The sequence below is a fragment of the Vanellus vanellus genome, assembly GCF_965231255.1.
Source record: "Vanellus vanellus genome assembly, chromosome: Z".
Taxonomy (NCBI): Eukaryota; Metazoa; Chordata; class Aves; order Charadriiformes; family Charadriidae; genus Vanellus; species Vanellus vanellus.
Window position 1 is genome coordinate 80,941,262 of NC_138908.1, and position 21,078 is coordinate 80,962,339.

Genomic DNA, 21,078 nt, shown 5'->3' on the forward strand with positions numbered 1-21,078 from the left:
CTATTGAAGTTGGCACGTGTTTGTATATGTGAATTTGCTGAAAGGAGCAAAACAAGCCCAGTGGAATAGCATTCTACCTTTACCTGGACCAGAATCAGGGATTTGCCCTGTCTTATCGAGTCCCATGATTCTCTTGCATTAATGAATAATCAGATGGGTCCACTACTGCTGCAGTAGAAGTGCTGTTGTTTTGCTTTAACTGCTGCCGCGGTTAGTTGCCTTGAACTGTAAAAACACAGCTCCTGAATCATATTTGCTTGCTTTGTTTTCTCTGATCTTTCCTTCCAACTTCCATAAATGAGCTTTGTTTCTTGACAAAAGTGCTCCATTTGCTGAGTACAGTTAAATAGCTACAGTTTAACTGAAAATCTGATGTTGGTATTCAGGTGCATTTTTGCTTTTCATCAGCGTGTGCCTCTGGGCTAAATTAGAGCCCAATATAATGAATGCTTGTGATGGAATAGGGCGCGCTATTGAACAATCCCATTGATGTGTGGGAGAGCATTTACGTGTGATCTTACTGCCAGATGAAGTTTTTACAAGAGCAAACCCTTTGTCATTGAAATACATGCTGGTTTTACTAAAAAAATAAATGAAAATAAGTCATTTTACACTATGTGAAGATATGGCTCGTGAACATTAAAAGATGCAGTCATACAGAAAAGTGCACTCACATCACCTTTTGGCCTCTTCTGTACCGATGATTTAAAAATGAGGAGAGTATTTGTAGCAGAGAAGATACCGTAGATATTTTAGAATGAATGAAAAGATGAAAACTGCCATCAGGTCAAAATATATTTACTCTCACTTACACCTGTGTAAATCCAGACTGACTTCACTGGAGTCAACAGTGTTACCTTGGATTTTAAGAGAGTTATTGAGACTGGAATCTGTTCCATTATATTATCAATATGGAAACCTGCAATTACCTCTCTAAAAGATAACAAAGAGCCTGTCAATCCTTTTTCTTTATCCTTGTTTGATCTGGATTGCTGATGTGCTGCTTTTTGCAGTATCTGATGTATGTTAATTTACAGAGTATGCTTGCGACTTCTGTTGATAAGGACTCATTTATTTTTGTTTGGCTTCTTGTAAACTGACCAAGGGGGGAGGGGAGCTTCTTTTAACCCATTTTACACATGTATTGCACACTGTGGCAATAGTAGTACTGAAATAAAAAGCAATCCATAAAGACTTGCAGACCAAAGAAAAGAAAAAGTCCTCTATGTGTTGGAAGTGTACTGATGGTGGCTTTTTTTTTTTTCCAGTTATTATCAGTGATCTCCCAACATTTTTAGGTTTATCTGTATGTACCAGGTAATTTTGCTGAAGACCATAATACAAGAGCCTTCTGATTTCCATAGGAGAAGAAATTAACTGTTTTTAAAACCAGAAGGGACAGTTGCGTGGTCTGCTTTCACCTCTTGGATAAAGTTAACTGTAGATTTTTACCCAGTGATCCTCGCAATGGGGAAAGTGCATTCAGCTTGGATTTATATGTGAGCACAGTCAAGCCAAGCGATATGTGGTGCAACCAAGGCATGTCTCAGCCAGACCTCTTGACAAGAACAATATTAATTGTTCTGGCAGTCAATGGCTAGTGGAGCTCATGTATTCAGTAAATACAATTAAAAAAAAAAAAAATCATCTGTACTTCAGAATTTAAATACAAACAGAAGAAGGTTGTTTTGAGTCTTATTATAAACTGCCCTGAAACTAATATTCTAAACACATATATATGCTATCAAAATAGCCCTCAAAGCTATACTTTATTTTTCCTGGCATTCTTTTTTCATTTGCTTGTTTGTTTTTTTTTGTTTGTTTTGTTTGTTTGTTTTTTGTTATTATTAGTATTGGTGTTATACATTCTTCTGACCAGAACATTTCAACCTCTCTCATAGTTCACCTCCAGGCACAGGACTTGGGTCTTTTTGTTCCTTTTTTTTTTTTTTTTTTTTGTGGGTTTTATCTGGGAGGTGGGGCAGTGTATTTTGTTTGGTTGGGTTTTTTTGTCAGTCACCTGTATCATGTTGGTGCTCTTCCTAGTGAACTCTTTCAGGTGACAAGAAATTCTTTCCAAACACAGAGTGGAGCAGAGCTAATGTTGTTCTGTTTTCTGTGGATTTGTGTCTAGCAGTTGACTGACATTAACATCTAAAAGGAACGAATTTCAGTTGAAACTCTTGTTCTGTTTGGGATATCTACAATATATGTCACGTGTAGATTTTCTGATGTGTCTCAGTTCTTTCTTGCTGGGAATAGCAATACAGATGTCCACGTCTGTCTGCTGCATATTTCATAAGACTTAAGCCCTCCTAATCATGTCCTTACAGAGTATCTCTCTCTTGATTATAGAAGGAGCCTATAGTGAGCAGGGAACTGAGTTAACCGCTTAAAGCTTGTTGGTAGGATGAACCCAGGTCCTAATCTCCCATTAATTAGTTAATGTAACTCATGAATATAATAGCGCTTCTCTGGGTCCCCAGTAGGTGCAATGGTGGTGGGAGTTAAGGAACAGAGCTAGAGCAGGCCAGACACTGTTTTTAACTGATTTTGTAATTTTATCACCTGTATCTTGAGGGAAACCATCTCCAAAACTAAAATGACTTTCTTGTCCACCAACAGGAATAAGACCAACAGGAGCAGAGATGCCCCAGAGGCTCACAAGTCACATTGACAGCCACTGTCTCCTCAGAAATTATATTTTTGGATGAACATATTTACAGTTCTTAGGTGGTGTATCCTATTTATACATGAACATATATTTGTTTTTTAAAAATTTGAAAAGAAATATAAGACGCTTTTCAAATATTCTCATTAGTATCAACTTCTGATTTATTTCTTCCACAACTATTTTGCAATGTCTTTAATAAAGCTGCACTCCAGTTTGTCTTGTAATAGTGGCAATAATGTTGGGTTTTTTTTTTTAGTTTTTTTTTTTTAATTATTATTTATTTTTATGAAAAACCTAGGTGTCCAAAAGGACTTTCTCTCCTCTTCAACACACAAACCCACAGTACCCTCAAGCACCAAGCACTTCTTTATTCAGGACATTTTGTAATGCTTTCTTCCACAGTGTAGCACTGGTAGAGCTATTAAAAGCAGCATCACAAAATGTTCTCTCACACAAGAAGGTGGCATAGAGGATTCTACAAAACCAGAGGTGGTAAGTTTAAATGAGAGCTTAAACAAAGCAAATTTTATAGAAATATGTATTTCATGGTGTTAACTGAAACTTTGAACTTTTTGGTGTAGGTGCCCCAAATTGTGTGAAATTTTGGTAGCATTTTATTCACACCATGTAAGCTAGACTTTTTCTGTGAGCAAGTCCAGTACGAATTCCTGCTTGAATTTAAGGGCCTTTCTGGTAATTTCAGACATGGCTTGTTCCTAGTAATACAGCACCTGTTTGGTGTTTTAAGGCCTTGGTCCTTAGCTAACAGAAATCAGTGTAACTTAATTGAAATTGTTTTACTTCAGCTATAGAGCTGACATCCAGTTGATAGTACTTTTGAAAGCTCCTGGTGAATATTGGTGAAGTCTTTTATCAAACTTTTTGGGATAAGTAGCTTTTGGGGGAAATTTCTAAAAGGTGAATTTCAAACCCTAATTCCCCTTGACTTTTACTGAATGTCAATGAGACTTTGAGTCATACATTCAGAAATAATTAGATGCTGAAATAAAAGAATAGGCAGCTAGTGATATTCTGGGGGAAAACAAAAAGAGTAAAAATTTAGAGAAAGGAATAAAGACAGGAATGAAGATATAAAGGAAAAACAAACAAACAAACAAACAAACAAAATCTATGCAGGTGGTCAAATCCAAAATTATGTTACTCTGTTGTTGCTGTGTAAATTGAGCAGTACCAAAGTGTCATGGCAAAATTCTCTAAAAAGACTAAAAATCATTTTTGAGGCTTCTTTAACATTTCTGGACAGTTTGGGACCTATCTTATACCTGAACTCAGCTGGAATGCATAAAGAAGAACTCATTTATCTCTGAGTACCCTGTTTGTGATGCTTTCTCAGACTACAAGTAATGTGCAAGGCATGGATGTCCACCAGATGATTCAATCATGGCATTTGGTTGTTCAAGAAAATCCCCCAGCCTTTCAGCTGTAAGATATTCAGGCACTGAGATTCTTGGATGTCCTGACCTATTCAAGACATTCCAAGACACAGAATAATTATATATTAATTGAAGCAGAGTTTTACGAGATTACGGACTAGCTGGTCATTATGAGTGCTGCCTCCAAAAAAAAAAAGTCACTACAGTCATGTACTCATTCCTGCAACTCCTTTGACATGCAGGTTTTCATTTTGTCCCAGTTAGTGCCTGTAAAGAGTTCAGTAGTCAAAAGAGTGATGCTCAGACTGAGTGGTGGACCTGTGACCTGTTGTATGTCGCAACACATTATGTGAGAGATGCCCATCTGCCATATGTTTCCAAATGCCAGGAAGCTGCTCCGGATCCAGCTGATGCAGACAGAGGAAGCTAAGTTGTTACCTTGATCAGAAAGCAAACAGAGTGGCTATTTTGGAACCCAGGATAAGGATACATGTCATGACTTTGTGGTCAAGACCGCCTACAAAGACAGCTCCCTGGGCACAAGCTCCAGCCTCATCCTGTGGAGGAAACAGAGAAGGCTCACTGTAGTGTAGCATTCCCTGGGAGATCTGGTGAACCTCTCTTCTGAGTGGATAAAATCTCCCAGCATGGACTGAGTTGTAGTAAGATCACCTTTGGAACAATATCGTAATCTGTGCTGAGGAGTAACCCGGTGACACCTAAAGCTCCACAGTTTGCACTCTAACGGTTCAGTCCGCAACACCCAATGTGGGATAGCCAGCATGAGTGGAGGTAGCTTTTCCTCAGAATGGCTTTCTCCTTCACCACATGGAGTCCTGATTAGTATTCCCTCCAAAGACCCTGTGTCTTCATACAGTATCTCCTGTCTTGGCTGGCTGTAAGGGGTCGACAGATCTAAGCACTTGAGTGGGCTGGTTTGGAAGCACCATAGAAGAAAGGGAGACAGATGTAAGCAATACGGTGGTTAGCAGGGCTGAAGACAGGTGTTGGAGAACCTAGGTGTGGTCATTGTAGTGGTATGACTCTTCTACATCTCCTCTTGGAGAGTGAATATCGGTCAGGTAGATCAGCGTGATCCAATAGGTTATTTATATTTTTATTGGTTGTTTACAATAATTAATGTATTTATAATTACATTTTCATAGATCTATTTTTGTATAATTTCACTTTTTAAACTGATTACAAAACACGTTGAAAAGATTTGTGTGACATGGTCACTGAAATCCATTAGACCTTCTAGAAATTTCACAAACTTTTTTTTTAGTTGAATATTTCCATTTCAAGATACCACTTAATATATGGCATACTGTTTAATTAATAATAGTGGTTGTGAATAGATCTAATTCTTCCTCATATGACTCAGAAGCTTTCACGTACAGCATTTCTAAACGAAATTCAGATTCTGTCAATGTAAGAGAATATTTATTATTTTTATACCATTCGATCAGAATGACCTCTTAACAATTGCAAGGAATCAGAAGGACGAATTTCAGTAAAATCTTATAAAAAGTTACAAAGTCTTTCTAATTTGGGTGGTCTTTCTGAAGAAATGTAAATTATAATTAATCAAGATTAGTAACAAAGAAACGGTGAACAAAATTTGAATTCTAAAGGAAATATGAGCAATAATAATAATAAGATAAACTGCTGATACAAAGACTGACATTTAAGCAGTAATCCTTACCACTGAATGTTCGCCACTGAGATAATTAAATGTAACATCAGTTACATAACCTAAATGAAAACTAAGGTGTACAATGGCAACACATCTTTTTCACAATATTGCAATTAGATAAATAGAAAGTATAATAGAAAGTGTTCCATATTTATAGTTCTTTTTCTTTTTTTTTTTTTTTTTTAATTTATATTAGATGTGTGCCTATCCACAGTTTTTTTTCAAAGTCTTTCAAGTAAAGGAAAAGCTTGAACTATTTCAGCCTGGAACAGGCTGCCCAGGGAGGGTGTGGAGTCCCCTTCTCTGGAGATTTTCAAGACCCGCCTGGATGCAGTCCTGAGTAATGTGCTCTGGGCAATCCTGCTTTAGCAGGGGGGTTGGGCTGGATGATCTCTAGAGGTCCCTTCCAACTCTGAAAATTCTGTGATTCTGTGATTCTGTGATTTCAATAAACTCTAGATTAAGCTTTGGTGAGTGTAAGCGTCAAATTTATCTACATAGGCACAGTAAGTGGTGTCTTACAAAGTAGATGTGAGAACTTTTTTGCAAGTAATTTCATTATTTGGATGGGAATTCTTGAGAAGTTTATTTTCACAGTTAGAATAGCCAGCAGAAAAACATGCTAACTAGGAATTGCCCACACTGTTCACTAACAAAATCTAGCTAATGGCAGGCTAAAAAAAGAAAAACAAATAACAAACCAGAAAAAATGTGCAATCATGCTCAGATTTCTGGCACATTCCAACTCTTAACTTCAAAAAAAAAAAAAAAAAAGAAAATCCAGAAATGTGGTTATGTTTATGTTCTTGTGTTATGTATATTAGCTTCAAACCCCTTTATCACACTTAGAGTCACTTCTTAGACAAGCAGCTACCCAAGAAATAGAAAAATTACTCATGTGAATAAGTACTTTCCAGTGCAAATAAGGAACTCACAGTTTGGCCTTGTGGCCATTTTTTAGAATTATTATCTCTAAGTGTTAGATATGATTCCTTACAATAATTATAAGTTGTATATACAATGACCCAGATGACTAAAATAGCAAAGCTTTAAACTTCTACTTAAAATTCAGCAACAATGGTAAATATTAAAACTATGAAATACATTTGAGGCTAACATAGAAATACTCAGATTTCACCCCCTTTCAGTGCTGTGCATGACACACTTTTCATCAGTGGCATTTTTCTTATAGCTACATATAGAAAAGTTTGTCAGCTCTGAATAGAGGTTTTGTTACTTATTTCCTGATCTGTTGGGTCTAAAACATGCTCTTGGGAGGAATAGTAGAAGCTGATTTGATTTGTGTCCTCAAGGGAAGCAGATGGATTGTGTCTTTTTCACCCTATCAGAGGGTAGCTAGAATATATCCTGTTTTTCTAGAGCCTTAACTTCAGGTTGCACTTAGTGACCACACCAAAAATGGCATGGTGGGAATGACTGACTATCAAAACTTGGGAGGTATGGATGGATCCTGATCTTCTGAAAAGGTTTGTCGATTTAAAAAGTAGATTTTTAAAGTGTTGGGTTTTTTTTTTGTTTTGTTTTGATTTGGTTTGGTTTGGGTTGTTTTGTTTTGTTTTGTTTTGTTTTTGTTTGTTTTTTTTTGTTTTGTTTTTGTTTGTTTGTTTGTTTTTGTTTTTGTTTTTGTTTTTGTTTTTCCAAAATCTACTTCACCAAACTAATAATATCCAAAAAAATACACCCCAAAATATTTCCCCATCAATGTCATAAGTTCTGATTCTTCATGTGCTTGTGTTTGGCTATGGGCATCTGTGGAGCTAAGCCTACAGAGTTTTTATAGGCAGGAATAGAGTATGTGTGTGAGTTGGAGATGAGAAGGGGTTGAAAAGAACGACAACATTTGTTTCTACTCAGGAAAATGTCTAATCTTTTCAAGAAGCAGCAGGTGGACTTCATCTCCCAAGTGCGTAAGGGAAGTCACAGTTTTGTCTACTTTTTATCTTTCTTCTTCTTTTCTCACTTTCTAGTCCTTCATCCAACATGTTGTTCTTCAGTATGTTATAAAGTTGGTCACTTTCAAAATCTCCAAAAGACTCTTGTAAGCATGAATATATTTAATCCAGTGAAAGGTAGGAGACCTGAGTCCTTCTGAGGAGAGGGTTTTACTGGATTAGGATCAGCAGAAACACTAAGGGGAAACGAAACAAACAAAAAAAGTTACTTAAGGGACTTATACTTGAATTAGAAGGGACAAAGAGGTTAGATGTTTGCTAGGTAAGTTGGAGCAGAAGTTCAGAGAAGCAGAACCGTCTTTCTTGAAGTGATTCCATAGCTGACCTAGGAAAAAAAAAAAAAAAAAAAAAACCAAACAAAACTATCTCTTGGATTTTAAGAAAACGGACTCTGGTACATCAGATATGTAAAAAGAATGTGTTCATGGGTCATTTCTGGACTAATGTTAGTAACAAACTAGAAATCCCTTCCCTCTTTGAAGTACTCTAATCCTCAAATTGCTAGAAATATTCAGAAGTTGTTCTTATTCACTGAAAAATTGCTTATTTCTGTTACATGGCTTTATTTCACATTATGGCTTTAATTCACAGTATTTAAATAATTTAATAATAATTTAAAGCATTATGGCTTTAATTCACAGTAATGTTAGTCTCTAATTGAAGAAATTATTACAATTTGGGACAATAACAACTCTTTTGGTAGTTGCAAGCTTGGAAATTTAAAAAAAAAAAAGATATTTAGACTCACCTCAGATGACTTTAAGGCACATTACTGAGTCGTCTAAATTAAATATCTTTAAATATCTAAATTTCATTTCCCTAGACTCACTGCATAGTCAATGGAGAGAGACTGGGACATCTCAATATTGATTTCTCTTACCTATCATCTAAAATGTCATTTGGAATTGTTTATCCCTCAGTGCTCACAACTGAGGAGACCTACAAACATTATGCTCTTAACTTAAACTTTTGTTAGGTGCCTAATGTTAGATGGGGTGAATCTGGGTTCATTTCTTCATTCACCCCCTTATTCATAATGACATTACCCAACTGGTTGAGAAGGTTGTGGATGGGAAAATATTTCAAGAAGTTTGCCCTTTTGGTATTTGTTCTTCAGAGAAATAAGCAGACATCAATTTTTTGGGTGAGTGGGTTTATATGTTCTGCCAGAATCAAATGAACTAAAAAAAAAATAAAAATATCTTTCTGATTTCAGCCTATTATATAGATGCAGACAACTTTAATATCTTTTTCCCCCCTCCCATTGTCTGAGATGTCTCATCTTGTGCAAAGATGTTACACAAGTTTTGCTACAGTTCTTTTTTAAAGGTAGCAATAAAATAAATATGAGCCTTTTGATTATACAGAACGTGCCCCGGCTTCTCTTCCAACTTTTGTCTAATATTAGGTAAAACACATGACTTGTTCAGATAATGGCACAGTGTATTATGGCAGGATGTCATAGTGAACAAATGTTATTTATTATTATCTGTCCAATCTTGAGATAACTGGGGCTTTGTGAATAAACTTCACTTTAAAAAAAAAAAAAAAAAAAAAGAGGGTGATGGTGGAAGAAATTGCATGGTCCACTTTAAAATCTAATTCAAAAAAGGTCCCTGTGATTCATCCTTTCCAGCTCCAAGGCAAACAGTGAGATTGGTAGCACATTCATAATTCAACGTGGTTAAATGCCAAGGGCCGAACAGAGAGCACCCTCCCGGCCAGTACGAGCAGAATGACATTCATGGTTGATTCAGCTCCTTGCAGCAAGCTGTGTAATTGGAAAAGCCAAGGGAAATGACCCCAGTCTCTGTGTCCTGCTGATGTCAAAATACATTCGTATCACCCTGACAAGTGGCCAGTTTGGAGGCTTCCTTAGAATAGGAGGCTGAGAGGAAAGTAGCCTGAAATAGCTACAGCACAGGTAGGGTATATGCTACAGAGTAGGTGCTTTGTAGGATTTGTGCCTTAGTTTTGAAAAGGATTGAGCAAAACAGGCTCAGAAGAGGACACCCGCTCAGTGCAATTTGGTGCCTTAATTACACCTGGTGATATGCACCAATGTGCTTAATGACGCTTGCTGTACTTAATAAACGTGTAGACACTGCTGTAAAGTTGGTCGGTGTGATCAATAGAAACGGACGGGATATTTGACGATGGCGACACTATGCTCAAATCTGAAAATTATGATCTGTGGTTTAGCTGGACCAGGAGGAAGGGAAAACTATAATCTAGAACAGGTGTGCGTGTGTGAAGATCTGAAGCTCTATATTGTTTGGGGCATTCAAATCCCCTCAAGGGGAAGAGAAGTGGTTCTGAACTAAGACCATCTGCGGCATATACTCTTCCTGTCAGATCGCTAACAAAAAGTTTGTCTAAACAGTGTCCAGTCGGGGCTTTAAAAGTAGGTAGTACTACCTATTTAGTAGCAATGCATTACTGATAGTACATTGTTATTAATAATAATTAATATTCTAATATTATTAATAATGTATTATTATTAATACATGCACACAATCTGGCTCAGCTGGATTTTTCCATCTGCTAAAAGAAGAAAATGAACAGTGTTGAACAAATGAAGAAATTGGTTTCCATTAATTTCTTCTGAGCTATGGACTGTCATTTCCACAGTGAACTGTGGAATGAGGGTCAGCTGCATTTATACACCATTTAAACTGTTCAGATACTCTTTTGGGAGGAGAGGGTACCTTGCAAATAGTTTGTGTTCTTTAGTATGCTCCTACCATGCAGTATCACTTCTTTCAGAAATTTGAGAAATCTTTCAGAGATTCCCATGGCAATCTAAAGGACGTATTTTCTTTTTAACAAGTTATGCTCACTCTCGGTATATGAAGAACAGGAATTTTTTTTCTGGGTGTTTTGTTTAATTTATTATAAGTTTTACTATATCCAGAGAATGCAGACATTATCATTTGAATATAATAGTTGAAGATATATGGTCCTATGTTTCATTTATATATATTGGTTGTAATGCTGTTAGTAAACATGAAATGATTAATAATTGTTCAGATTATTTTCTCTCATATTAATTCAAATGAATTATTTTTATTTGTATCATTGGTCAGAATATAGTTCTGAAAAAGTGCTCCACATTCTCTAAGTCCCTCATTAGAAATAATTTCCCTATAACTAAATTAGTAGGAGTTCCATATTGGGCCACAGAGCCATAACAAAACACACATCATTCCTGACAAATCTCACCTTTTATCTCTCTCACATAAGTATTTAAGTGCAAATACGCATACACATACATATTACTATTGAACCTTGCTTCTCAATAATACTTGACCTGGAGTGTTTGTCTGCTTTACGGTTAGTAACACTTTACAGGTCTTCATCTGTGTATGTGCCTGAAGAGACATCAGATAGCAATAATTGTTTAGTATTTTGTTTGCTAGTATAATCTTTTTCTTACATTTGACCAATATTAAGCAGATCATTTGGTGACTAGCTAATGTTGCTTGGGTTTTTCTTGCAGACATGTCACACACATGTCACTGTTGTTACCCGAATCATGATGGCCTAAGGACATTGCAATTGAGATGATAGCTATTATCTGTACAGTGTTACATTAAGAGATTGACCCTGCTTGAGAAATGTTACAAAATATAAAGATGAAATTCTTAAAATTGTTAAAAAAAAAAAATCATAATTTTTGCCTTTGCCTTTTCCAGTAGTTCAGAAAAGAGTTAAGATTTCTCTTCAGTTTAGGAAAAAAACAATTTTGCTCCCCAAGGGTGAAAGCTTTGACCTGTCCAGGGACAGAACGTTCCAAAAGAGTTACAGTTAGAGTAAAGTTGGGATGGGGAGCACGGTGGAGTTCTGGAGGGTTAAGTAACTTCAGTGGTTGCTCTTGGTGTCTTGTTCTGGTTTTGAAACCTATAAACTAAGATCTTCAACTGGTGTAAGTTGAAAGACGCCAGTTTTAGCGAAGGCATGTATTACACCAGCTGAATCCATCCTATGATTTTAGACATTTTTGATAAGCATTACCCAAGGATAGATTTTTGTGACCCTTAATTCTGCTAGGTAACACATGAATCACTGAAAACTCTGAGACAGTGAAAGAGAGATGGACCATAAAGGGAAGTGGCAGAAGCTGTGAATTTGTTATACCAACTACTATGTCTAAGAAACCTGCATATGTTCAAAAAAATTCCTTAATCACCTGTCTTGTGTGCTTGTGCATGGGTGCCTGAATGCACACACACATGCACACATGCACACACATATATACACGTGCATGTGTGTGTATGTTTTTATCTAATGAAATATTCTGATGGGGACTGCAAAGCCATATTGAGAAATGTTGCACCTAAGTTTATGTGAATCACCCATCTTTTGGGCATCTAATTCCCATAGGTGCCTTTAAAAATCTAACTCTTAACTAGTTGAATGTATAATTCACTACAAATTATTTGCTCAGCTCTACTCTTAATGATACTTAGCTGTAGCTGAATTGCATTTTTCATCTTCAAAGTGCTTTTCATTCGTTAACTAATTCATTAGCCTTCTAGATCTCACCGGCAAGATTTTCCTGATATGCAGCTTACATTTTCTTTTTGCTTCAATTCTTCCCATGGCTTTCACGGTTATATCCCCTCAGACTTCTCTTAACAGCTCTTCATTTTCTCTCACTCTCTTTCTCATGACCAAATTCATCCCTGAGGTAACACTACTGAAGTTGACTTGAGTGAAGTTACACCATGGGTGTATCTGTCCCTTGGTGATGACAACATTCTTCAAATACAATCCTTGTAGATGTTTATCCTGCTCTCCACCTCCAGATATCATTTGGCCAAGCTATACATATTTACTGTCACTCTTTTCATCTTTCCTCATAAATCAATCCCTCCAGCCCCTCAATCATGTTGGTTGATCTTGTCTTTATTACTTCCAATTTGCTCACAATTATGTAGTGCTTAATAGCTTTTCTGAATAACTTTAAGTCAAGAATGACACATGGCAGGGGAACTGCAGTTGTTGCGAAATAATTGCAGGTGCTGGTGGTGTTCTAGAAAGGAGGAAATTTTGCTGTTGCCAGTTATGTATCTTTCTTAGTTCTGACTAGATGGAAAGAAACATAAGGCAAAACCTATTTCTACTAAAAAATTTCATTCAAAGACAAACAGGAAGAAAAATAGCTTTTTTTTTCCTGAAAATAAATTTCATAAATATATAAATACATATTTTTGATTTACTTATGAAAATCATCTAAATATATTCTATGAAACCACACACTTCCTAATTTTTTGAAGACGGGAAATAGAAAACGTTAATTTCCCCTGAACTGTCTTTTATCAGAGGCATCAGTTTTTGATTTATTCTATTCTTAATGGAAACGCAGATAAATAAATTGATAAATTACATTTTAAATTACACTTGTCTACATTTCTCTGTATTCTTCTTATTTCATACCGTACTTATTTGTCATCTCACCCTCAGTTTTTTCCTATTATCTTTGCCTTCATTAATCCAGTCAAAATACTTCTAAAAGCTGATTGCTTGCCTCGTCTGACTCTGCTTCCAAACAGTTTTACCGAACAAAATTTTACTGTTCTTCCTAACAGTACTTTTTCTACTTCATCTTTATCTTTTTCCTCCCCAGCTTTACCCTACCTTGGTGTCATCTGATCTCAGCTTTTCTCCCCCTGAACACTCCATCACCTGCAACAGTGACCTGAACTCAGTACTCCCTGTTGCCTTCTCAAGACCTCAGCTGAGTCAAACTGTCCCACCAAACCCAGGTCTCCATAGTGGGAGGAGGATGTCTTAGCACCATGCTATAACAAGATGAGACACCTCCTTTAATTCAGTCTATGCTCAGGCAAAACTTATCCAGACAAAAGGGGCAGTATAATTACGTATGGTTCATGTAGACATCTGAACTTTTACATCTTACATAGCAAATGCAGTGCAAGAAAGAGTTGAAGTTCAGAACATCTTAGGGAAAACCTACGAATAATGAATAAAGTATTGCTTGACTTTACGTCATAACTGCTTTACTTACTAATAAAGACAAATACAGGGAGTGAATTTGAGTTTTATATTTTTTTTGTGATGAGTATAACTCTCTGTATGTATATACATGTTTGTATATGTAGTGCTGCGAGTGGTGTGGGGTGCATTATATTGTTAAAAAAGTATGTGAGTTTGAAAGAATTGATTTCTTATACAAAGAATGCTGACTGAGTTGAAAAATAAGTTTCTCCAAAGAAAACCAGGAGGACTGGCAGGTCTATCATATTGACAAATATGATACATGAACAATGTTTTATTTACATACTGAAGTATTTCCTTGAAATTGAATCTATATGCTTATGCTACAATGCCTCTTCATCTGTAGTCTTGAGTTGTCTGAAGAGTGTTTTAATTATTTGAAAAGCAATGTGTTTGCAATAGCAACTGGTATGCTATTACTTATGCATGAGAAAATTCAGTCATGACTCAACTTGTTTGGGTTGTTAATAACATCTGAGTTAAAAGTCCCACCAGGGTCAGTTTGAAAACCTAAGTAGAAACTCATATTAATGTTATTATTAATATTATTAAACCAAAAGTTGAAAGGCAAAGCAGAAAGTATCATGCATACATGTAAAAAAGATGTTCCTCTGCACTGTTTGATATTGACAGATATGTCTATAAAGCATGTACACAGGGGGAATGGGAATAGGGGAACTTTAATTGAATTTAATTCAAACTTCTGAAGATTTTGAAGAAAAGTCATTTCAGTCAATTAAGTCTGAAGCAATTGAAATGAGTGTAACAACTAGGATGTAAAACCAGCAATGCCAGAGTTCTAGAACTTCCCCTGGTATCTTGAACTTAAACTCATTTTTCCAAATTTTGAAGGTGTTCACATACACAGGCCTTGGCAGTATTACCAGAAGGTTTCAAAAGTTTAGTTTCTTTCAGAAGCGATTTTCTAAACAAGACTTATTTCTTCAAACTGCACATCATCTTTAGCTCAGAAAGTCTTTATACTGCTGAACGTACACTAAGAAGACATAAAAAAGCAATAATTTTCCTGCTTTCCATACAATTCCCCTAAGCATTAGCTGTTGATGACAGCTGGAAATAGTATGATGGGCCAGTAGGTTACATGACATTGTCCAAAAAGTCACTTCCAAAATACTTTTTTGGATATGTGGCATTTCCGAAGCATCACAGAGTAGAAAAAAACTGTGGCATATTCTTAACCATGTTGCGGCTGTAGCAAATCCAGAACGAGTGAAACAAGCCAGTGCATGTGTTAATTGGCTGTAACTGAAAACCACTGAGGGCTTGAAGAGAGGGAAAGTCTGGTTCTGGAAGAAACATGCTTTGCTACTTCGATTTGTTGGCCAAGCTGCAGCAGACGCTATCGAAGCTGGTGCCTGCAACTTGGAAATTAAAAGAGAAAGAAAGAAATGGAGAGGAGGGTAGGGCTCAAAGACTGATTACTGCTGCATAAGCATTTTGTCATAAGCAAAAAAGGAATGCAGACCAGATAGGGGCCTCTAACAGTGACAGAGATAAAGAGGCTAAAGTTTAAAAGCACAGAAGTTTAACTGCCAGTGTTTATTTATAGCTTCGCACGTACAAAGGCACTGCTATTTCAGGGAAACTGCACTATTTTTTATATGTGTCAGTTTTGAATAGTCCAGACACAGTAAAAGTAAAATAAAGCGAACCGCATGTGTTAAGGAACAAATTTAAATAGCAATGGCTCTGAGAATAAAGTGTACATTAAAATAAGGGAAGAGGCTATAGCTCATTTAATTTGCAGAATAAATCTCTGACAAACATCCCTGTCTCGGGTACAGAGATGATATTAGGAGTTGAGAAAAAGATATAAGCCACAGCCTAATATAATATGTGTGTTTCTATGTATGGATGTATAAATACTACCACTTATCTATCCCACTATCTATCTACCAGTAATACATGCACATTTAGAAACATTCATGTTTATATTATTCATTAACATACAAAGGTTTACGTATTAACTTATCAATACTTTATTTCACAATGAATTCTTTGAGGCAAGAATTTTCCGTGGTTTTATGCGTTACAGATATACAGCACGGAGAAACAATCGATTCTATAACATTAAAGAAGCTGTGCTTCCTTGCGACCTTATTTCCCAGTGACAGTATCAGAGATGTTCGATAAATGCCAGTTCTTCACCCTCTGATACGTGTTTTACTCATTATATGCCATATGATTTAAAGCCAAAAAAAAAAATAAAAAAAAGTTCCTAGAACTTCACTGAAGTATGTTTTCATTGTCTCTATATTTCCAGAGTTAGTTTTCTAGCTAACAAATTAACTCTTTAAATAATTTTAGCTGGATGAACTCCTGTCTTCAACATCTACATACAGGCCAAATTGTACGCTTGTCCATTGATTATAGAGGCATAAAGAAAGATCCTGTTTCATTGCAGAGTTTTTTACTTGGGTTTTTTTCCATTCCATTCCATCCAGTCTTTGTCAAGGGAAACTTTCAGTATTTCAATTTTTATGCCTCTCATTCATGGAAATTGCCTGTCTCTGAGATATCATAAAGACAAAAAACTTGGTTTTTGTAGTCTGCTGCTGCAGCTGCCCTTAGGAAGATCAAGCTCTGAACTCTGTGTTCCTTTCCCAGAGCCCAGCCCATCTATGCTTACAAGAAATGGGCCACAGCTTTGTTGGGTACCCCACAGCAGATAACTAGAGGGAAGAGAGGGAAGCTCAGCACCATGTCATAAAGGGGATTTATCCAGTGCGTTACAGAGCATTAGCTCTGAGAGATTTGGTAATTAGTACTGAGGTCTGCCCAAATTAGTGTACTTTACTCCTTATGGTTAACAGGGCAAGTGTGCTACTGGAATTTGGTGTGGCACTGTCTACTTCCCATCCCTGTGGGATATGAGAGTTTTTTTTTTTTTCCCTGTCAACTGTGTTTAAGGAACATCTTTTCATTGTTCTAAGAATGTAAAAACATTTAAAACTGGACAAAAAAATACAATCTACTTTGATTTAAAGACAAGATCCTTTTTTTTTTAAAGATGTCATGGCTCTCTTCTAAACTAACTGCTTATGAACTGACGACAATTCCCACTGCAAGTAGTGAACTGTCTCAGAACTGTCTCAGAAAAGCTTTACTTTTTTTTTCTTCCTTTCCCTTATTACAGCTTTTGCTGAAAAATTTGATACAAATTTGTGTTCTTGATTTCTCTCTTTTTCTTATTTATTTTCCTATTTTTTACAGATTAGTTTATAAAAATATAACATTATCTTCTGGAAAAGCAAATACAGTCAAAATTTTCCCATTTGAAAAACATTTACTTATCTTATTTCTTTTAGAAATAAAACAAGCTTAATGGTAATCAGTGATTTCTCTGTCTTCTTTATTTTCTCTCTCTCCATTTCTTTATTATGATTTTTTTTTTTAATAATTAATTTTCCATTATTTCAATAGAACATGAAAGTAACATAGTCTGGAAAAAAATCATCTCAACCAATACTCCTCATCATCTTTATCCTTTCCTTTTCACCCTCTACTCCTAATGACTTTCTGATGAAAAAAAAAGGCTAAACTCCTAAAATTTTAATGAGCAGTTGAGTTTTTCCTTATCTAGTAATTGGTCCCTTTGATTTCTGTGGTTCTGCTCATAAAGTAAGATGCAACCAGGTATTATCAAGGGTGTATTAATCATTAACAATTACCTAAATGACTAAGGATCTCAATTTTACATAGTATAGATTAGATTGTTTCTAAGATTATATGCTTATGAAGAACCCAACAACATTGTAAGAACTCCCAAGGCTAATCTATTTAAATTTTGGATCTTTCACTTAGTACTGAAAGGCGTTAATCAGTGGCTTTCTACCTTTTTAGTGACAACAGGTGAACATTTATTTGGTTACTTCCTCATTTTCCATCAGATGTTATTATATGGGTAGTAATTTGCTACATGTATGAAGCATAACTCCTCTCTCCCAGGAACAAATGGAAAGAAATGAAATCAGAGCTATTCAGAGAGACTTCAACCCTTCTGGGCTATTTCTGCAGTAGTTCACTGTGCATCCATCTTCCGCTTTGCTCAGGGCTCATTCCAAAATCAATCTGTAGCCTTATACGTGTTTATACACCATTGTATTGGCACATCTAAGTATATAACAGCACCTCTTTCTCCCCATGGTGACTTCCAGCATCTTGCTGCAAAAGATATTTTTGGGATGAGATTTTGCTTGCCGGTTATTCTGGGGTGACTTTGTAAAGGTCAATGAAATTACTCTCCGTTTGTTCTAGTCAAAATCTGACGCACCCGCATGGGGGCAAATAAAATCTGTGTGGATTATACTGACATTATAATAGTGATCTTTTTGTTTGTTTGTTTCTATATAAATATGTGGCTGTGTGTGTATTTCTCTCCCCCTCATCACTCTTAGACTCTCACTACAGCCCTTGTCATAACTGAAGGGAGTAGACAGTTATCTCATGACCTAAAGGCATTAGCCAAATTATCATGGATCAGACATCCGCAAAATACAAAATGAGGTTTCATTTGACATAGACATTTACATCAAACATATACAGAATAATTATTTCCACTGGAGCATTGATGAATCAACCAATGGCAATTTAATGAGAATACTGTCTGTCCTTGTAAGTTATATTCCCCTTCAGTTGCAAAGGTGCTAGCCAAGCGCACTGTATCACTCAGTCTTGTCAGAGTAGATGTTCTGTCACTGATTAAAGAGCTGGATGTCCTCTTTAGTCACAAAAACATTTCATGGAATAACCTTGTTTCTGTCTTAATGGATTCTTGCAATGTAATGAAAGGCTCCAAACTGGACTTGAAGAAACCCTCAGAGAGACAGAGAGTGTCACTTCTCACTTAGTCACCGCTGGCAATTGCTGCCACTCTGTCCATAGCACACCTGAGAAGAGATGTACAAGTCATTTAAAAGGCACATTCCGTCAAACGCATAATGGGCAAGAAAAGCATCACAAGAGTTTTTATTTCATTCCCCCTCCCCAGCATCCTCAACTTTCAGATTTCTCAGATTTGTCACAGCCAAACCAGGGGGTCAGGCGTAAGAACGAATATTTGATACTGTTCTGTGAGCTGCGTGTGACATGCGGATGGCACTTTGGTAATCTCTCCAAGGCAAATTATTTTCCCGGGTTTGTGGGGGGGAAGGGGGGAAAAGGAAAGGAGAACTGACGGTGCAGTTTCGCTCCACATCTGCTGCCAATTTTAAGGAGCCACTAATTCACAAACTATATGGTAAGCACATTTAACTGTTCTAGCATTTTTCTCATGCTTCATGAAAACAGAGATAATAACTGGTAAACCAACTGTAAAATTAAAAGAACTAGATGTTGCCAATAAAGACCATCATTTCAGGAAAATAAATTTGTTTCTTGGAAGCTGCTCTCTAACGTAGGCTTTAGGTGCCCACAAGAAAAGCAATTCAACCGGAGAGTAAATTGATCTTGCTCCACTGGTTTATATGAACAGAGCAAAAATATACACCAACAGGTTATCACTTAATAACTCTTTGTTTCCCTAATATTGAATCAATAGCAGGATCACTTGGAGTCATCAAATCTTGAAGTGCAATGTAAAAAGTAATTCAAGGACACACACACATAGACACATACACACACATGCGCACACATGCACCACTGAAGGCATAAACATTTCCAAGGCAAAATATACCATCACACTTAAGAAAACATTGGTCTTCTGAAGATGAGAAACAGTAGTTTAATATTTTCCCACAGAACTCATGGTCCAAAGCATATGCTAGTATAACTCTTCTTATTTCTGCAGAGGAACTGGTTTTATATGCAGCTGGAACCATGCTTTAAAACTGTTGTTGTTTGGGCTGGGCTGGCCACTAAAATGAAAGGCAGTCGCTCTCTTTTACCTCTCTCCCCTTCTGAGAAGGAAGAGCCTCTCCCTTCAGAGGGGAGGAGAGAAAATGAGAGGACAAGAGAACTTATGGGTTGAAAAATAAACTAAACTATTTAAATTAAATATTAATAATAAAATAGTAAAAAGAAAATAATAATGAGAAAATAATGAAACACATACAACCTGTATCGAGCTCCCAGGATGACATTCAAGTCACTGACAGGCATTGGGAAAGCCCCAGACTGGACTCAGCAACAGATGGGAACTGGTTTCTGGATCTGGATTCAGGAATGTATGTATTGGGATCAAAGGCAGACAAACGGACAGAGTCCTCCTCGAACATCGGCCATTGCAGAAAGAGAGCTGAACCTTTGATCCCTCAGCTTTTATACTGAGCATGAGGCAGACAGGATAGAATACCCTGTTGGTCAGTTTTGGGTGACCTGTCCTGTCCGCTCCTCCCAGCAGGTGGGACCCCTCTACGTTTTTCCACTTCCGACCCTCCAAGTTGGTACAAAACAAATTTAACAGACCTTGGTTGTTATCAAAATAAGTATAAGGAGGAGCCTCTCTGCATACCATTCCTTGGTACTGACTATAAACATCAGACCTTATCTGCTAGAAGTGGACACCCTCTGAAAAACATGCTGTTAATTTCAGGCTTAACCAAAAAGTAAAATTATTAAAAAATACTGGTTGTGTTTTACCTCAAACAGGGATGAAAACACACACTATGTGCCATGTATGTACAAGCTGATCTCTTCTCCCTGGTATCCAGTGACAGAACACATGGGAATTGCTCAAAGCTGCACCAGGGGAGGTTTACACTGGACATTAGGAAGCACTTCTTTACTGAGAGGGTGGTGAAATACTGGGACAGACTTCCTAGAGAGGTGATCAATGCCCCAGGCCTGTCAGTGTTTAAAAGGTGTTTGGACAATGCCCTTAACAACATGCTTTAACTTTCGGTCAGCCCTGAATTGATCAGGCAGTTAGCCTAGATGATCATTGTAGGTTCCTTCCAATTGAATTCTATTCTATTCTAGTCTAGTCTAGTCTAGTCTAAGAAAAGATAAGCACTAACAAAGGCTGAGGGTTTTGCTGTTGGGCCCCAAATCAGGTCCATTTTGCTAATAATCACAGTTAATGTTAATGTTCCTTATGTTACTTCTATATCAAGAATTCGGGGAGCAAAGCCTCTGTTTGAGATCTTTCCCTTAGAAGAGAGGGGAGACAAACTGCTGGGGTGGTCATTGACTAAAGCGCAGTTTGTAGAAACACCCTTAGCCTTAAATTTACTCAGGCTCCATCAAGGTACTAGATGGTTTCAGGACTTAAACTACTGTATATAGGCTTCCTTTATTGTCAGTGAAGAGAAATAGGCAGGTCTAGTGCAATTCTTACACGATCTAATTTCGATGACTGCA